Source organism: Pseudophryne corroboree, chromosome 4 (assembly GCF_028390025.1).
Source record: "Pseudophryne corroboree isolate aPseCor3 chromosome 4, aPseCor3.hap2, whole genome shotgun sequence".
Taxonomy (NCBI): domain Eukaryota; kingdom Metazoa; phylum Chordata; class Amphibia; order Anura; family Myobatrachidae; genus Pseudophryne; species Pseudophryne corroboree.
Genome location: NC_086447.1, coordinates 213,699,434 through 213,718,494, shown reverse-complemented (window position 1 = coordinate 213,718,494; position 19,061 = coordinate 213,699,434). Strand labels below are relative to the sequence as shown.

Genomic DNA, 19,061 nt, shown 5'->3' with positions numbered 1-19,061 from the left:
CACTGACCTGTTTTTCAAGTGATCGGTTGAAACATCTCAAGGAGGTATTCATGCTGATTGGATCAAAGTTTGATGTCCCTTTGATTTTATGTAATGGGTTAACTTCGTCCATGTCAGATTGTCTAGAAACACCGAAGTGTTCACGAAGTCTCAACTTCCTATTAAAACGATATGCATCCAGTTTCCACTGGAAGTCATTAAACTGACTGGACGGTACAAAGGAAAGCCCTTTATTCAACAGTTTCCTCTCCTCGGGCGTTAAAGTTCTACTGGAAAGATTGAAGACTATGTCTTCTTTGCAGCCTTGTTCTTGCGTTTTGAGGACCCTTTGCCACTGTCCTCCTCTTCGGGTAAACGGTCTCCTCTTGTTTCTCGCTGAGCGTGAGTACTGACTCCTAAAGGGGGCTTGCCAGTGTTGGATCTATCGGTCGTCTCGTTCTCACTTTGAGATGACTGGCCACCACTCGAGGTCTCAGTGTCACCCGCAAATCTCCTAAATTTTCTCTGTCGTGGATTATAAGTCCTTTTATAGCTGGGATTCAATGCCCAAGGGTAAATTCTGCCTTCAGTATAGTCTTTCTGTACCAAAGTTAGCTTATTACGCTTGAACTTGACCAAGTCTCTGCAGTAATTCTCCACCCGTGTTGCTAATTTCCCCAACCAATCCGTACTCTGGTCCTGTCGTATAGTAGTGAGATGCTGTGTATCAAATTCTGCTTTTTTATTCATGATCTCTTTTAACTCTCTCGCTGACTCCTCGATGACTAACAGGATCAGATCCAGGCTGCACTTATTCAAAATTGCGGCCCACTTACGGCAAAACTCTGCATTATATTTTCCGATTGTGGGGGAATTTCTGACTCGAAAGCCCCTAGGGATCTGACCACTACGATGATAGTCCGACAGAGTGACACCGTGTAAGAAGAAATCTATTTCCTTTTTCGTCAGCCTCAATAATTGCACATAAAGTTGCTCAGCAGATTCACCCCCTTCTGATTGCTCCAAATGTTCCTTAAAGCGTATCGTGTCTGCATCTGCGTCAGAAAAGCTCCAAGTTTCTCCCAGAGGAAGAGCAATGTTCCTAATGCCTGTATTCTCCTGCATGCCCCACAAGAGAATAATTAAAAGCAAACAGGAATCAAATCCTGAGGTGGAAAGAGCCGATGAGGTATAATCAAAGAAATTGCGGGTGGTACCTTGCCAAAAGGATACAGAGAATCCACTGTCAGTTCCAAAAAACGTCCCTTGGTCATCCCCTGTCAAGTATATCAGGATAGCAGCCGGCACTCGTTCCTCTCACTGTACTATGCCCCGGTGCCTCCCAAGACAGGTCTCACAACCAGATACACGTAGGGAAATGGTGGCACTCGCAGGACTTAACTCCAGTAAATAATGGACACAGCGGTCACAAATCGAATATCAACGTTTCGTTAATTTAATAACGTCATCAGGATACAGACATAGGGAAAAACACACAATTTATACCCACTTACCCCACCTCATGTGTCCTCGCCATCGCCCTCGGCGCCGGGTCCTCTGACAACACCCTCCGGCGTTGTCAGAGGATCCCGACCGCGGGATGATGACGTTCGGGCGCGCTCGGGTTAACCGAGCAAGGCGGGAGGATCCGAGTCTGCTCAGAACCGTGTAAAAAAAGGTGAAGTTCGGGGGGGTTCGGATCCCGACGAACCGAACCCGCTCATCACTAATCTATATGTGTATATATATATATTTATATATATATACTGTATAGATAGACGCACACACACATTGCAGTGATTTTTGTATAGATGCATGACTTTTCCAGTCATTATTTGCTGTGCAATCACTAGGATACTTTTTCTCTGTAGTTTCCTGCAAGGTATCCTAAGGTCGACCAAGGTCTGGAAAAGTCCTGAGTTGAGCCATTAAAAAAAACAAAACAGTATTTCTCTTTGGTTACTGTTCCCGCCACTATTAAACGGGTACAAACTTGAAACATAAATAATATTGAAGTTTTTTTAATAGAGGAAAATGTGTAAAGCCTTCCAATTATGCACATTTACGGGTTCACTTATCTCCTGAAGCTTTCAGATAAAGGTCTGGAAACTGTGAATAACTTCTGTGCATAACAGGAGTGTAAAATGTTTCTTGCAGCATTCCATAGGAGCCTGTTACAAAGATCAGCCTCTTGCATTCCTGCCAACAGATTAAGAAATATGGAAATAATAATTGTAGCGTTGTAAATAGGATGAATAAGACACGGCTGGGGAATCCTAGTTCTAAATTACACGTTTTTGGCAAGCTTCTGCTTTGAAGCTGCACCTAAAAATAGGCAGGTGTTGAAAGACCTCTGTGTGCACGTAGTAGTGATAACGTAGTGTTCACTTACAAAGGGTCCTGATGGGACCTGCCCCATTTCACGGTTCATCTGATGTTTAATAATAAAAAAAAAGTATCTGGGGCAACGTTACTTGATTTATTGGATTTGCATATGTGTAGTGTGCAGCATTCTGATTAACCACTGCAGTGCCACAGAGGGCTGAACATTGATTTTAGAAAACCAATGTATTTTTGGTATTTTGAAATTCACCCGAAGGGCATTTAAATGAAATAAGCAGAGGGGGATACAGTTAATATTTAGGCTTGTGTATGCGGCCTTGGTCATCTTTGATCAGTTAATTTGAAGAGTGCAGAATAAACTGGGTCACTTGATATAATACATTACAGGAGCTTCTGACAACTGTGGGATTAAGGGACAGATTCAGTATTCTCTACTGAGACTGAACAAATATGAAACTCCTCAATGAATAGCAACTGAAGAATTTTTGTGTGTTACCTTTTTATATTTATTACTGAGTGTAAACCAGAAAAGATATGTCTAAAGGAAGCTATCGCATACTTGCCTACCTGACCCTCTCCATGAGGGAGAAAATGCTCTGTTCCTGGACTTTCCTGGTAATGTATGATTGCCATCACCTGTGGTGAAACACCTTTCTTATCAATTAACTAGCTCACCACAGGTGATGGCAATCATACATTACCAGGAAAGTCCAGGAACAGAGCATTTTCTCCCTCATGGAGAGGGTCAGGTAGGCAAGTATGAAGCTATGTGCGTAGGCATTTAGATATCACTGACCTTATTCTGTAATGGGCAGAAGTCCAAAGGCAGACACACCCCACCATTATCAGCAGCCTACGCATGCACTGAAAACAAGCCTCTGCCGCACCATGCATGTTCACCTTGACAGAGCATACAAGAGTGTTTCGTTTGATCCGTGCGTGGCCGCTTCTCTCCGTCTGTGAACTCTGCATTTTTGGGTGGTAACTGAGTGGTCACTGTGCAGACACACAGAGTGTCATGAGAGCCTAGCCAGTCTTTTGTGGTGGTTTGAGGCACATGGACAGAGATGAGACACATGTTTCAGAGAGATCTTTTTCACCCAGTATGGCGGGGTTGGTTGTAAATTCCATCATGATGATGGCTGCAGACAGAAAAACAGTGGGTGATGCCACCGTAAGCATGGATGCTCAGATAATAACATAGACAGCCATATACACGCAAATCAAATAGAAATAACGGATAAATTACTTAACTAGCGCTCCTTGGTAGTTTTAACTCTTTGATGATTTCCACCAGTTTATCCTCATTGCAGAGGAAACTCCTATCAGTATGTAAATGAGGAAAAAATGAATATAGTGAAGTACAGTTTAATAACACATATATTATATTAAAATATTCTGGACAGAACAATTCCTAATAGATAATAAACACAAGCAGAAGCCCTTTCAGTGGCAGTCCTTCTATCACTCAGTACAGAGGATAATTACCAAAGGTGTTGGAACTGCAATGAAACAGTTCATAACAGCATGAGAGTTCATGGGAAAGAATTCCCAGGGTTTCCCCACAGGCAAGCAGCTGTCCGGGTAATCACCACTGTTGAGCGGAGTCAGGACGCCTATACACCCACCAACGCGTTTCCACCCTTCACTAGGATCTTTTTCAAGGTGCCAGTAACGATTGACAATGGCTCTGCCTCTTCAGATATTTAAATACCACCTGCAGGGGAACAAAAGCAGAATGTAATAAGACTACGGAATTAAATATTCACAAGGAGAATTTTAAAATAAATTATTTTATTACTTGCAACACCTCTAACGTGGTGTATGCTATAGAATGCACATGTGGATTGTGGTATGTGGGCCGCACATCCAGACCTCTGAAGATAAGAACAGGTGAGCATTTAAGAAACATAAAGAAGGGGTTAACAACTCATGCACTTTCCGAGCATTTTAGAACACAACATAATAGCTTCTGCTTGTGTTTATTATCTATTAGGAATTGTTCTGTCCAGAATTTTTTTATATAATATATGTGCTATTAAACTGTACTTCACTATATTCATTTTTTCCTCATTTACATACTGATACGAGTTTCCTCTGCAATGAGGATAAGCTGGTGGAAATCACCAAAGAGTTAAAACTACCAAGGAGCGCTAGTTAAGTAATTTCTCTATTATTTCTATTTGATTTGCACTTTTGGTGAAGGGTGAAGGAGACCTTCAAGGAGTTTTTACTGATAAACTGCTCTTACTGCGCACGGGATCATCACCATTACATTTGTTTAACAGCCATATACGCGCATTAGCATAAGGTAGTAAATCTGGGTCGCACTTTGCATCCTATTCAGAATCAGGCTCTAACAATTGTTCCGATGAAACAGTCCGGAGATTGCATCAAACATACACAGATAACAATGCTCTTTTATATGAGACCCACCAAAACCTTGTTATCACTCTGACTTTGGAAATTAGTTGAAATCCTTTAGCTTGGGACATTTCCACGGTGGTAGTACAAATTTGAGAAGACTATTTGGTAAAGTGTAAGTGAACCTTCATACCATACAATCAGGGCCGGTTCTGGGGCTCTGTGCGCCCCGGGTGGCAATAAGAGGTGCGGCTTCGTACAGGGGGCGTGGTCATTTACGCCCCCTGTACAGACTGAAATGATGTGCGGTGCGCGATGACGTCATCGCGCACCGCACAGTAAAGGACCTCTCCACGAAGGGAAACTAGATGCGTACGCGTCTAGTTTCCCTTCACAGCGGTAGCGGGGAGGGGGGCAGCGGCCAGCGGCAGCAGGGGGCAGCGGGGGGCACACAGCAGCAGCGGATCTTGCCCTGGTGCGGCGCCCTCCGGATGGCGCCCTGCGCCCTCTGGAAGGCGGCGCCCCTGGCAAAAGTCCTGCTTGCCCGTGGCAAGATCCGCTACTGCATACAATAGCAGAGAGCCCAGGGTCATCTTAACACATAGGCACACTCAAGGCCCCACAATTCTGGGGGCCTTCAAGCAGCAGTGGGTTGTAGTCAAATAATCAGTGCGGTGAAGCAACATTCTTTGTCTACCGCCCAGCCTACAGCCAGATAGTGGATGGCTGTCAGCATGCTGTTTGGTGGATGGCTGGAGACATTCTTTGTATGGAAACATGTAGAGAGACGTTGACGGACCACAAGAGAAGCACGTTATGATTTTTTTAAATTGGTTCTGGTGAATGGGTGTGTAGGGGCCCTAGTGAATTGCTATGCCAGGGCCTACAACGCTGTTAAGAGTACCCTCAGAGAGCCTTAGTTTTTATCTAGAAAAGTCATGGTACCGAATGAGCTCCAGTGCTCTGTTCTGTATTGAGTGTCACTCAGATGTTAGTTATCAATGAGTGTTAGAAAAAGATAAAACTTATTTGGCACAGGTTTAGCAATGAACACAACATAGGGCATTTTTATGAAAACTAGTACAAAAAAATGCTGCAATTCATATCAACCAATACCATTCTAGCTGTCATCTCACTTGTATAATTAGAAAATGAAAGCAAAGGTATGATTGGTTGTTACTTTAGACCAGGCATTCCCAACCTCTCTCCTCAAGGCACACTAACAGTGCAGGATTTAGTGATATCTAGAGATGAGCGGGTTCGGTTTCTCTGAATCCGAACCCGCCCGAACTTCATGTTTTTTTTCACGGGTCCGAGCGACTCGGATCTTCCCGCCTTGCTCGGTTAACCCGAGCGCGCCCGAACGTCATCATGACGCTGTCGGATTCTCGCGAGGCTCGGATTCTATCGCGAGACTCGGATTCTATATAAGGAGCCGCGCGTCGCCGCCATTTTCACACGTGCATTGAGATTGATAGGGAGAGGACGTGGCTGGCGTCCTCTCCATTTAGATTAGGGTTGAGAGAGAGAGAGAGAGATTGACCTGAGGCTGTGATACTGTAGAAGAGAGTGCAGAGTTTAGTGACTGACGACCACAGTGACCACCAGACAGTGCAGTTGTTTGTTTTATTTAATATATCCGTTCTCTGCCTGAAAAAAACGATACACACAGTGACTCAGTCACATACCATATCTGTGTGCACTGCTCAGCCCAGTGTGCTGCATCAATGTATATATATATCTGACTGTGCTCAGCTCACACAGCTTATAATTGTGGGGGAGACTGGGGAGCACTGCAGTGCCAGTTATAGGTTATAGCAGGAGCCAGGAGTACATAATATTATATTAAAATTAAACAGTGCACACTTTTGCTGCAGGAGTGCCACTGCCAGTGTGACTAGTGACCAGTGACCTGACCACCAGTATATATAATATTAGTAGTATACTATCTCTTTATCAACCAGTCTATATTAGCAGCAGACACAGTACAGTGCGGTAGTTCACGGCTGTGGCTACCTCTGTGTCGGCACTCGGCAGCCCGTCCATAATTGTATATACCACCTAACCGTGGTTTTTTTTTCTTTCTTTATAGTCATACTAGTTACGAGTATACTATCTCTTTATCAACCAGTCTATATTAGCAGCAGACACAGTACAGTGCGGTAGTTCACGGCTGTGGCTACCTCTGTGTCGGCACTCGGCAGCCCGTCCATAATTGTATATACCACCTAACCGTGTTTTTTTTTTCTTTCTTTATACATACATACTAGTTACGAGTATACTATCTCTTTATCAACCAGTCTATATTAGCAGCAGACACAGTACAGTGCGGTAGTTCACGGCTGTGGCTACCTCTGTGTCGGCACTCGGCAGCCCGTCCATAATTGTATATACCACCTAACCGTGTTTTTTTTTTCTTTCTTTATACATACATACTAGTTACGAGTATACTATCTCTTTATCAACCAGTCTATATTAGCAGCAGACACAGTACAGTGCGGTAGTTCACGGCTGTGGCTACCTCTGTGTCGGCACTCGGCAGCCCGTCCATAATTGTATATACCACCTAACCGTGGTTTTTCTTTCTTTCTTTATACATACATACTAGTTACGAGTATACTATCTCTTTATCAACCAGTCTATATATTAGCAGCAGACACAGTACAGTGCGGTAGTTCACGGCTGTGGCTACCTCTGTGTCGGCACTCGGCAGCCCGTCCATAATTGTATATACCACCTAACCGTGGTTTTTTTTTCTTTCTTTATACATACATACTAGTTACGAGTATACTATCTCTTTATCAACCAGTCTATATATTAGCAGCAGACACAGTACAGTGCGGTAGTTCACGGCTGTGGCTACCTCTGTGTCGGCACTCGGCAGCCCGTCCATAATTGTATATACCACCTAACCGTGGTTTTTTTTTCTTTCTTTATACATACATACTAGTTACGAGTATACTATCTCTTTATCAACATGTCTATATTAGCAGCAGACACAGTACAGTGCGGTAGTTCACGGCTGTGGCTACCTCTGTGTCGGCACTCGGCAGCCCGTCCATAATTGTATATACCACCTAACCGTGGTTTTTTTTTCTTTCTTTATACATACATACTAGTTACGAGTATACTATCTCTTTATCAACCAGTCTATATTAGCAGCAGACACAGTACAGTGCGGTAGTTCACGGCTGTGGCTACCTCTGTGTCGGCACTCGGCAGCCCGTCCATAATTGTATATACCACCTAACCGTGGTTTTTTTTTCTTTCTTTATACATACATACTAGTTACGAGTATACTATCTCTTTATCAACCAGTCTATATATTAGCAGCAGACACAGTACAGTGCGGTAGTTCACGGCTGTGGCTACCTCTGTGTCGGCACTCGGCAGCCCGTCCATAATTGTATATACCACCTAACCGTGGTTTTTCTTTCTTTCTTTATACATACATACTAGTTACGAGTATACTATCTCTTTATCAACCAGTCTATATTAGCAGCAGACACAGTACAGTACGGTAGTTCACGGCTGTGGCTACCTCTGTGTCTGCACTCGGCAGGCAGTCCATAATTGTATACTAGTATCCATCTCCATTGTTTACCTGAGGTGCCTTTTAGTTGTGCCTATTAAAATATGGAGAACAAAAATGTTGAGGTTCCAAAATTAGGGAAAGATCAAGATCCACTTCCACCTCGTGCTGAAGCTGCTGCCACTAGTCATGGCCGAGACGATGAAATGCCAGCAACGTCGTCTGCCAAGGCCGATGCCCAATGTCATAGTACAGAGCATGTCAAATCCAAAACACCAAATATCAGAAAAAAAAGGACTCCAAAACCTAAAATAAAATTGTCGGAGGAGAAGCGTAAACTTGCCAATATGCCATTTACGACACTGAGTGGCAAGGAACGGCTGAGGCCCTGGCCTATGTTCATGGCTAGTGGTTCAGCTTCACATGAGGATGGAAGCACTCAGCCTCTCGCTAGAAAAATGAAAAGACTCAAGCTGGCAAAAGCAGCACAGCAAAGAACTGTGCATTCTTCGAAATCCCAAATCCACAAGGAGAGTCCAATTGTGTCGGTTGCGATGCCTGACCTTCCCAACACTGGACGTGAAGAGCATGCGCCTTCCACCATTTGCACGCCCCCTGCAAGTGCTGGAAGGAGCACCCGCAGTCCAGTTCCTGATAGTCAGATTGAAGATGTCAGTGTTGAAGTACACCAGGATGAGGAGGATATGGGTGTTGCTGGCGCTGGGGAGGAAATTGACCAGGAGGATTCTGATGGTGAGGTGGTTTGTTTAAGTCAGGCACCCGGGGAGACACCTGTTGTCCGTGGGAGGAATATGGCCGTTGACATGCCAGGTGAAAATACCAAAAAAATCAGCTCTTCGGTGTGGAGGTATTTCACCAGAAATGCGGACAACAGGTGTCAAGCCGTGTGTTCCCTTTGTCAAGCTGTAATAAGTAGGGGTAAGGACGTTAACCACCTCGGAACATCCTCCCTTATACGTCACCTGCAGCGCATTCATAATAAGTCAGTGACAAGTTCAAAAACTTTGGGTGACAGCGGAAGCAGTCCACTGACCAGTAAATCCCTTCCTCTTGTAACCAAGCTCACGCAAACCACCCCACCAACTCCCTCAGTGTCAATTTCCTCCTTCCCCAGGAATGCCAATAGTCCTGCAGGCCATGTCACTGGCAATTCTGACGAGTCCTCTCCTGCCTGGGATTCCTCCGATGCATCCTTGCGTGTAACGCCTACTGCTGCTGGCGCTGCTGTTGTTGCCGCTGGGAGTCGATGGTCATCCCAGAGGGGAAGTCGTAAGCCCACTTGTACTACTTCCAGTAAGCAATTGACTGTTCAACAGTCCTTTGCGAGGAAGATGAAATATCACAGCAGTCATCCTACTGCAAAGCGGATAACTGAGGCCTTGACAACTATGTTGGTGTTAGACGTGCGTCCGGTATCCGCCGTTAGTTCACAGGGAACTAGACAATTTATTGAGGCAGTGTGCCCCCGTTACCAAATACCATCTAGGTTCCACTTCTCTTGGCAGGCGATACCGAGAATGTACACGGACGTCAGAAAAAGACTCACCAGTGTCCTAAAAAATGCAGTTGTACCCAATGTCCACTTAACCACGGACATGTGGACAAGTGGAGCAGGGCAGGGTCAGGACTATATGACTGTGACAGCCCACTGGGTAGATGTATGGACTCCCGCCGCAAGAACAGCAGCGGCGGCACCAGTAGCAGCATCTCGCAAACGCCAACTCTTTCCTAGGCAGGCTACGCTTTGTATCACCGCTTTCCAGAATACGCACACAGCTGAAAACCTCTTACGGCAACTGAGGAAGATCATCGCGGAATGGCTTACCCCAATTGGACTCTCCTGTGGATTTGTGGCATCGGACAACGCCAGCAATATTGTGTGTGCATTAAATATGGGCAAATTCCAGCACGTCCCATGTTTTGCACATACCTTGAATTTGGTGGTGCAGAATTTTTTAAAAAACGACAGGGGCGTGCAAGAGATGCTGTCGGTGGCCAGAAGAATTGCGGGACACTTTCGGCGTACAGGCACCACGTACAGAAGACTGGAGCACCACCAAAAACTACTGAACCTGCCCTGCCATCATCTGAAGCAAGAAGTGGTAACGAGGTGGAATTCAACCCTCTATATGCTTCAGAGGTTGGAGGAGCAGCAAAAGGCCATTCAAGCCTATACAATTGAGCACGATATAGTAGGTGGAATGCACCTGTCTCAAGCGCAGTGGAGAATGATTTCAACGTTGTGCAAGGTTCTGATGCCCTTTGAACTTGCCACACGTGAAGTCAGTTCAGACACTGCCAGCCTGAGTCAGGTCATTCCCCTCATCAGGCTTTTGCAGAAGAAGCTGGAGACATTGAAGGAGGAGCTAACACGGAGCGATTCCGCTAGGCATGTGGGACTTGTGGATGGAGCCCTTAATTCGCTTAACAAGGATTCACGGGTGGTCAATCTGTTGAAATCAGAGCACTACATTTTGGCCACCGTGCTCAATCCTAGATTTAAAGCCTACCTTGGATCTCTCTTTCCGGCAGACACAAGTCTGCTGGGGTTGAAAGACCTGCTGGTGACAAAATTGTCAAGTCAAGCGGAACGCGACCTGTCAACATCTCCTCCTTCACATTCTCCCGCAACTGGGGGTGCGAGGAAAAGGCTCAGAATTCCGAGCCCACCCGCTGGCGGTGATGCAGGGCAGTCTGGAGCGACTGCTGATGCTGACATCTGGTCCGGACTGAAGGACCTGACAACGATTACGGACATGTCGTCTACTGTCACTGCATATGATTCTCTCAACATTGATAGAATGGTGGAGGATTATATGAGTGACCGCATCCAAGTAGGCACGTCACACAGTCCGTACTTATACTGGCAGGAAAAAGAGGCAATTTGGAGGCCCTTGCACAAACTGGCTTTATTCTACCTAAGTTGCCCTCCCACAAGTGTGTACTCCGAAAGAGTGTTTAGTGCCGCCGCTCACCTTGTCAGCAATCGGCGTACGAGGTTACATCCAGAAAATGTGGAGAAGATGATGTTCATTAAAATGAATTATAATCAATTCCTCCGCGGAGACATTGACCAGCAGCAATTGCCTCCACAAAGTACACAGGGAGCTGAGATGGTGGATTCCAGTGGGGACGAATTGATAATCTGTGAGGAGGGGGATGTACACGGTGATATATCGGAGGGTGATGATGAGGTGGACATCTTGCCTCTGTAGAGCCAGTTTGTGCAAGGAGAGATTAATTGCTTCTTTTTTGGGGGGGTCCAAACCAACCCGTCATATCAGTCACAGTCGTGTGGCAGACCCTGTCACTGAAATGATGGGTTGGTTAAAGTGTGCATGTCCTGTTTTGTTTATACAACATAAGGGTGGGTGGGAGGGCCCAAGGACAATTCCATCTTGCACCTCTTTTTTCTTTTCTTTTTCTTTGCATCATGTGCTGATTGGGGAGGGTTTTTTGGAAGGGACATCCTGCGTGACACTGCAGTGCCACTCCTAAATGGGCCCGGTGTTTGTGTCGGCCACTAGGGTCGCTAATCTTACTCACACAGTCAGCTACCTCATTGCGCCTCTTTTTTTCTTTGCGTCATGTGCTGTTTGGGGAGGGTTTTTTGGAAGGGACATCCTGCGTGACACTGCAGTGCCACTCCTAGATGGGCCCGGTGTTTGTGTCGGCCACTAGGGTCGCTAATCTTACTCACACAGCTACCTCATTGCGCCTCTTTTTTTCTTTGCGTCATGTGCTGTTTGGGGAGGGTTTTTTGGAAGGGACATCCTGCGTGACACTGCAGTGCCACTCCTAGATGGGCCCGGTGTTTGTGTCGCCAACTAGGGTCGCTAATCTTACTCACACAGCTACCTCATTGCGCCTCTTTTTTTCTTTGCGTCATGTGCTGTTTGGGGAGGGTTTTTTGGAAGGGACATCCTGCGTGACACTGCAGTGCCACTCCTAGATGGGCCCGGTGTTTGTGTCGGCCACTAGGGTCGCTAATCTTACTCACACAGCTACCTCATTGCGCCTCTTTTTTTCTTTGCGTCATGTGCTGTTTGGGGAGGGTTTTTTGGAAGGGACATCCTGCGTGACACTGCAGTGCCACTCCTAGATGGGCCCGGTGTTTGTGTCGGCCACTAGGGTCGCTTATCTTACTCACACAGCGACCTCGGTGCAAATTTTAGGACTAAAAATAATATTGTGAGGTGTGAGGTATTCAGAATAGACTGAAAATGAGTGTAAATTATGGTTTTTGAGGTTAATAATACTTTGGGATCAAAATGACCCCCAAATTCTATGATTTAAGCTGTTTTTTAGTGTTTTTTAAAAAAACACCCGAATCCAAAACACACCCGAATCAGACAAAAAAAATTCGGTGAGGTTTTGCCAAAACGCGTTCGAACCCAAAACACGGCCGCGGAACCGAACCCAAAACCAAAACACAAAACCCGAAAAATTTCAGGCGCTCATCTCTATATCCAGGCTTCAGCACAGATGGTTAAATCAAAATAACTGAGCTAGCTGTGAATTAGTGTTTGTACAGTTAATGCTTCTGTATTTTCTTTCTGGTGCTACAGATGTGCATCAGAAGTAGTGCTAGACATTATGACAAAAAGTGGACTCAGATCTAGCAGGTATTGAATATATGTATGTGATGTTAGTTTATAAAAATGACATATTAGATACATTTTCGTTTTCTTTAGATCAGAGGATTGGCTGTGCCTTTAAACAATATAATTTAATAAGAGGATTTAGGGAAGCATGTGAGGAATGCCTGGGAAGCATTGTGCAAATCGCGGTAATTACTGCAGCTTTCAGCACCTAGCAGGAGGCCGTTCATTACCTGAACGTATACAGCATATTTGCAATCTTAGCTACATACCTGGGAAGTACTGATCTATAAGAAGTAATACTTTCTTATATTCTTTGTACCAAGGCTAATATGCAAGTTTATCAGGTTAATAATTGCGGATGCCACAGTAAAGATGATGGTATTTGTAAACATCCTTAATCTAGTGCGTTCATGAGCCATTACATCAGTATTTGATGAATGTGAGGTTACAGATGAATAAGTGGGAAAATAAGAAGATTGTCTAGACCATAGCAACAGGGAGACTTCGGAGGTCATTTAATAATCAGAAAAAATACACAAACCACGTATTCAGATAGACGCTTTGCAGGAGATATTGCAGATTTGTGGTAAGTTAAAAAGAAATGCACCTGACAGCAAACATTACCATACTGCATAAATGCCGAAACGTAAAAAAAATCCTGTCCAGGAGATACCGGGCGCAGGTACAGGTGCGACATACTGGGGGTATGACATGGAGAACCATGAACCATCCACTTTACTGGTGAAGTCATCAGATCCAGGAGCTGCCTACTAACTTGCTAGCCCAGGAGAGATCAGAATTCTAGATTCTCACGGAAATGCCTTAAAGGTGAGCCTACGTCCATATTGGGAGTATACTGTATGTACCTAGTTTACACCAGGAGCTGTGGCTGGTCATAGTAAACAGTACACATTTCATACACAACATAGGACCAGATTTAGAGAGAGGGATGCAATTAGTGCAGCTGCTAAAATATCCATCATTGCCAGCTTCTGTGATCTGCTGCTGTGTCCGAGGATGTACCATCGAATCATCTGCATGACTATAAGATATCTGAGTAACCCTCATGGTAAAGGGGAGAGGCGGGGGGAATCTGGCTGGTCCGAACACCCTCATTTTAAACATAATAAGAGGTGCTACCATGCTGAGACTTGTAGTGACATCCAGAAAAACGGAACATGCAGGTGCACACTGTAAGCACTAAGGGGGCGATTTATCACCACCAGCATCTTGAGAAGAGGATGGGATATGATAAAATCAGCCAAACTCACAATGCGATTGTTATATACATCGCATGGATGTATCAATAATCCCATGCAGGGACAGAGCTTGCGAGTAATGCTGCCCATACACTTGTGCGATGCCCCGCGACACAACATTGCCTGGCATCGCACCGGCTATTCAGGTGCGAAGAAATCGCACCTGAACTACTAAAGTGATCACCATGCGATCATACAATAGATCGCATGGTAATCACGTGATCAGCACGTCACCGCCGAGTGAGAGCGGCCTCTGGCACATCGCAGTGCGATATAACTCATGTGGTTTTAAAACCATATGCGATCGCACTGCGATTCGATAAATATTAAGTGCAGCACATACGATCTTGAGACGTGAGATTCGACCGGCGTGCCCGCGCATCGCGTAGAAAGGTACCTAAAATGTGCATACAATCCTTCGATTTCCCTCACAGATGCGGTTGAAATCGAAGGTTAGCATCGATTATCTCACAAGTGTATGGGCACCATAAGTTCTCCATATGTACTGTAAGTCATATTCAGCGCGAGCAGCTACAAGTGTGATTCTGCTAGCTTGTGCATCAGTTGTATCCCACACCTCTCATTTGGGCAGGGCCAACTTTGCCTTCTCTCTCATTTATTGTTATTTATCTGTATCATACTTGCCAACACTCCCTCATTGGATGTAATTCCAAGTTGATCGCAGCGATTTGTTAGCAGTTGGGCAAAACCATGGGGGTCATTGCGAGTTGTTCGCTCGGTATTTTTTTCTCGCAACGGAGCGATTAGTCGCTAATGCGCATGCGCAATGTCCGCAGTGCGACTGCGCCAAGTAAATTTGCTATGCAGTTAGGTATTTTACTCACAGCATTACGAGGTTTTTTCTTCGTTCTGGGGATCGTATTGTGATTGACAGGAAGTGGGTGTTTCTGGGCGGAAACTGGCCGTTTTATGGGTGTGTACGAAAAAACGCTACCGTTTCTGGGAAAAACGCGGGAGTGGCTGGAGAAACGGAGGAGTGTCTGGGCGAACGCTGGGTGTGTTTGTGACGTCAAACCAGGAACGAAACTGACTGAACTGATCGCAGATGCCGAGTAAGTCTGAAACTGCTAAGAAGTGTCTATTCGCAATTCTGCTAATCTTTCGTTCGCAATTTTGATAAGCTAAGATTCACTCCAAGTAGGCGACGGCTTAGCGTGTGCAAAGCTGCTAAAAGCAGCTTGCGAGCGAACAACTCGGAATGACCCCCCATGTGCACTGCAGGGGAGGCAGATTTAACATGTGCAGAGAGAGTTAGATTTGGGTGTGGTGTGTTCAATCTGCAATCTAATTTGCAGTGTAAAAATAAAGCAGCCAGTATTTACCCTGCACAGAAACAAAATAACCCACCCAAATCTAACTCTTTCTGCCTCCCCTGCAATGCACATGGTTTTGCCCAACTGCTAACAAAATTCCTGCTGCGATCAACTCATAATTACCCCCATTGTCATATAGACTCCCTGAAATAGCATCAATCTCCCTCACATCCTGAAGAGTCTAGTTATCCCCCTGATTGTACCATATCTCCATTAAGTAGTAGTGATGAGCGCCTGAAATTTTTCGGGTTTTGTGTTTTGGTTTTGGGTTCGGTTCCGCGGCCGTGTTTTGGGTTCGACCGCGTTTTGGCAAAACCTCACCGAATTTTTTTTGTCGGATTCGGGTGTGTTTTGGATTCGGGTGTTTTTTTTCAAAACCCCCTAAAAAACAGCTTAAATCATAGAATTTGGGGGTCATTTTGATCCCATATTATTATTAACCTCAAAAACCATAATTTCCACTCATTTTCAGTCTATTCTGAATACCTCACACCTCACAATATTATTTTTAGTCCTAAAATTTGCACCGAGGTCGCTGGATGACTAAGCTAAGCGACCCTAGTGGCCGACACAAACACCTGGCCCATCTAGGAGTGGCACTGCAGTGTCACGCAGGATGTCCCTTCCAAAAAACCCTCCCCAAACAGCACATGACGCAAAGAAAAAAAGAGGCGCAATGAGGTAGCTGTGTGAGTAAGATTAGCGACCCTAGTGGCCGACACAAACACCGGGCCCATTTAGGAGTGGCACTGCAGTGTCACGCAGGATGTCCCTTCCAAAAAACCCTCCCCAAACAGCACATGACGCAAATAAAAAAAGAGGCGCAATGAGGTAGCTGTGTGAGTAAGATTAGCGACCCTAGTGGCCGACACAAACACCGGGCCCATCTAGGAGTGGCACTGCAGTGTCACGCAGGATGTCCCTTCCAAAAAACCCTCCCCAAACAGCACATGACGCAAAGAAAAAAAGAGGCGCAATGAGGTAGCTGTGTGAGTAAGATTAGCGACCGTAGTGGCCGACACAAACACCGGGCCCATCTAGGAGTGGCACTGCAGTGTCACGCAGGATGGCCCTTCCAAAAAACCCTCCCCAAACAGCACATGACGCAAAGAAAAAAAGAGGCGCAATGAGGTAGCTGACTGTGTGAGTAAGATAAGCGACCCTAGTGGCCGACACAAACACCGGGCCCATCTAGGAGTGGCACTGCAGTGTCACGCAGGATGTCCCTTCCAAAAAACCCTCCCCAAACAGCACATGACGCAAAGAAAAAAAGAGGCGCAATGAGGTAGCTGTGTGAGTAAGATTAGCGACCGTAGTGGCCGACACAAACACCGGGCCCATTTAGGAGTGGCACTGCAGTGTCACGCAGGATGTCCCTTCCAAAAAACCCTCCCCAAACAGCACATGACGCAAAGAAAAAAAGAGGCGCAATGAGGTAGCTGTGTGAGTAAGATTAGCGACCCTAGTGGCCGACACAAACACCGGGCCCATCTAGGAGTGGCACTGCAGTGTCACGTAGGATGTCCCTTCCAAAAAACCCTCCCCAAACAGCACATGACGCAAAGAAAAAAAGAGGCGCAATGAGGTAGCTGTGTGAGTAAGATTAGCGACCGTAGTGGCCGACACAAACACCGGGCCCATTTAGGAGTGGCACTGCAGTGTCACGCAGGATGTCCCTTCCAAAAAACCCTCCCCAAACAGCACATGACGCAAAGAAAAAAAGAGGCGCAATGAGGTAGCTGTGTGAGTAAGATTAGCGACCCTAGTGGCCGACACAAACACCGGGCCCATCTAGGAGTGGCACTGCAGTGTCACGCAGGATGGCCCTTCCAAAAAACCCTCCCCAAACAACACATGACGCAAAGAAAAAAAGAGGCGCAATGAGGTAGCTGACTGTGTGAGTAAGATAAGCGACCCTAGTGGCCGACACAAACACCGGGCCCATTTAGGAGTGGCACTGCAGTGTCACGCAGGATGTCCCTTCCAAAAAACCCTCCCCAAACAGCACATGACGCAAAGAAAAATAAAAGAAAAAAGAGGTGCAAGATGGAATTGTCCTTGGGCCCTCCCACCCACCCTTATGTTGTATAAACAAAACAGGACATGCACACTTTAACTAACCCATCATTTCAGTGACAGGGTCTGCCACACGACTGTGACTGATATGACGGGTTGGTTTGGACCCCCCCCAAAAAAGAAGCAATTAATCTCTCTTTGCACAAACTGGCTCTACAGAGGCAAGATGTCCACCTCATCATCATCCTCCGATATATCACCGTGTACATCCCCCTTCTCACAGATTATCAATTCGTCCCCACTGGAATCCACCATCTCAGCTCCCTGTGTACTTTGTGGAGGCAATTGCTGCTGGTCAATGTCTCCGCGGAGGAATTGATTACAATTCATTTTAATGAACATCATCTTCTCCACATTTTCTGGATGTAACCTCGTACGCCGATTGCTGACAAGGTGAGCGGCGGCACTAAACACTCTTTCGGAGTACACACTTGTGGGAGGGCAACTTAGGTAGAATAAAGCCAGTTTGTGCAAGGGCCTCCAAATTGCCTCTTTTTCCTGCCAGTATAAGTATGGACTGTGTGACGTGCCTACTTGGATGCGGTCACTCATATAATCCTCCACCATTCTTTCAATGGTGAGAGAATCATATGCAGTGACAGTAGACGACATGTCCGTAATCGTTGTCAGGTCCTTCAGTCCGGACCAGATGTCAGCATCAGCAGTCGCTCCAGACTGCCCTGCATCACCGCCAGCGGGTGGGCTCGGAATTCTGAGCCTTTTCCTCGCACCCCCAGTTGCGGGAGAATGTGAAGGAGGAGATGTTGACAGGTCGCGTTCCGCTTGACTTGACAATTTTCTCACCAGCAGGTCTTTCAACCCCAGCAGACTTGTGTCTGCCGGAAAGAGAGATCCAAGGTAGGCTTTAAATCTAGGATCGAGCATGGTGGCCAAAATGTAGTGCTCTGATTTTAACAGTTTGACCACCCGTGAATCCTTGTTAAGCGAATTAAGGGCTCCATCCACAAGTCCCACATGCCTAGCGGAATCGCTCCGTGTTAGCTCCTCCTTCAATGTATCCAGCTTCTTCTGCAAAAGCCTGATGAGGGGAATGACCTGACTCAGGCTGGCAGTGTCTGAACTGACTTCACGTGTGGCAAGTTCAAAGGGCAGCAGAACCTTGCACAACGTTGAAATCATTCTCCACTGCGCTTGAGACAGGTGCATTCCACCTCCTATATCGTGCTCAATTGTATAGGCTTGAATGGCCTTTTGCTGCTCCTCCAACCTCTGAAGCATATAGAGGGTTGAATTCCACCTCGCTACCACTTCTTGCTTCAGATGATGGCAGGGCAGGTTCAGTAGTTTTTGGTGGTGCTCCAGTCTTCTGTACGTGGTGCCTGTACGCCGAAAGTGTCCCGCAATTCTTCTGGCCACCGACAGCATCTCTTGCACGCCCCTCTCGTTTTTTAAATAATTCTGCACCACCAAATTCAAGGTATGTGCAAAACATGGGACGTGCTGGAATTTGCCCATATTTAATGCACACACAATATTGCTGGCGTTGTCCGATGCCACAAATCCACAGGAGAGTCCAATTGGGGTAAGC

The 19,061-nt window shown here is 46.0% G+C and overlaps 1 protein-coding gene and 1 long non-coding RNA gene across 2 annotated transcripts in view; both read right to left on the bottom strand.

Annotated features, from left to right (window-relative positions):
- LOC134911273 (uncharacterized) overlaps positions 1-2,174 on the bottom strand; it is a 32,390-nt gene extending 30,216 nt beyond the window's left edge. Inside the window, exon 1 of the mRNA XM_063919568.1 lies at positions 1-2,174. This exon is cut by the window's left edge and continues 2,427 nt beyond it. The gene's annotated coding sequence lies outside the window, so the exon portion shown is untranslated.
- Positions 2,175-3,131: 957 nt separating this feature from the next.
- LOC134911272 (uncharacterized) overlaps positions 3,132-19,061 on the bottom strand; it is a 75,478-nt gene continuing 59,548 nt past the window's right edge. Inside the window, exons 2-3 of the long non-coding RNA XR_010176435.1 lie at positions 3,811-4,039; positions 3,132-3,644 (exon numbers count right to left, since the gene is read on the bottom strand). This is a non-coding gene — a long non-coding RNA (uncharacterized LOC134911272). The remainder of the gene's footprint in view (positions 3,645-3,810; positions 4,040-19,061) is intronic.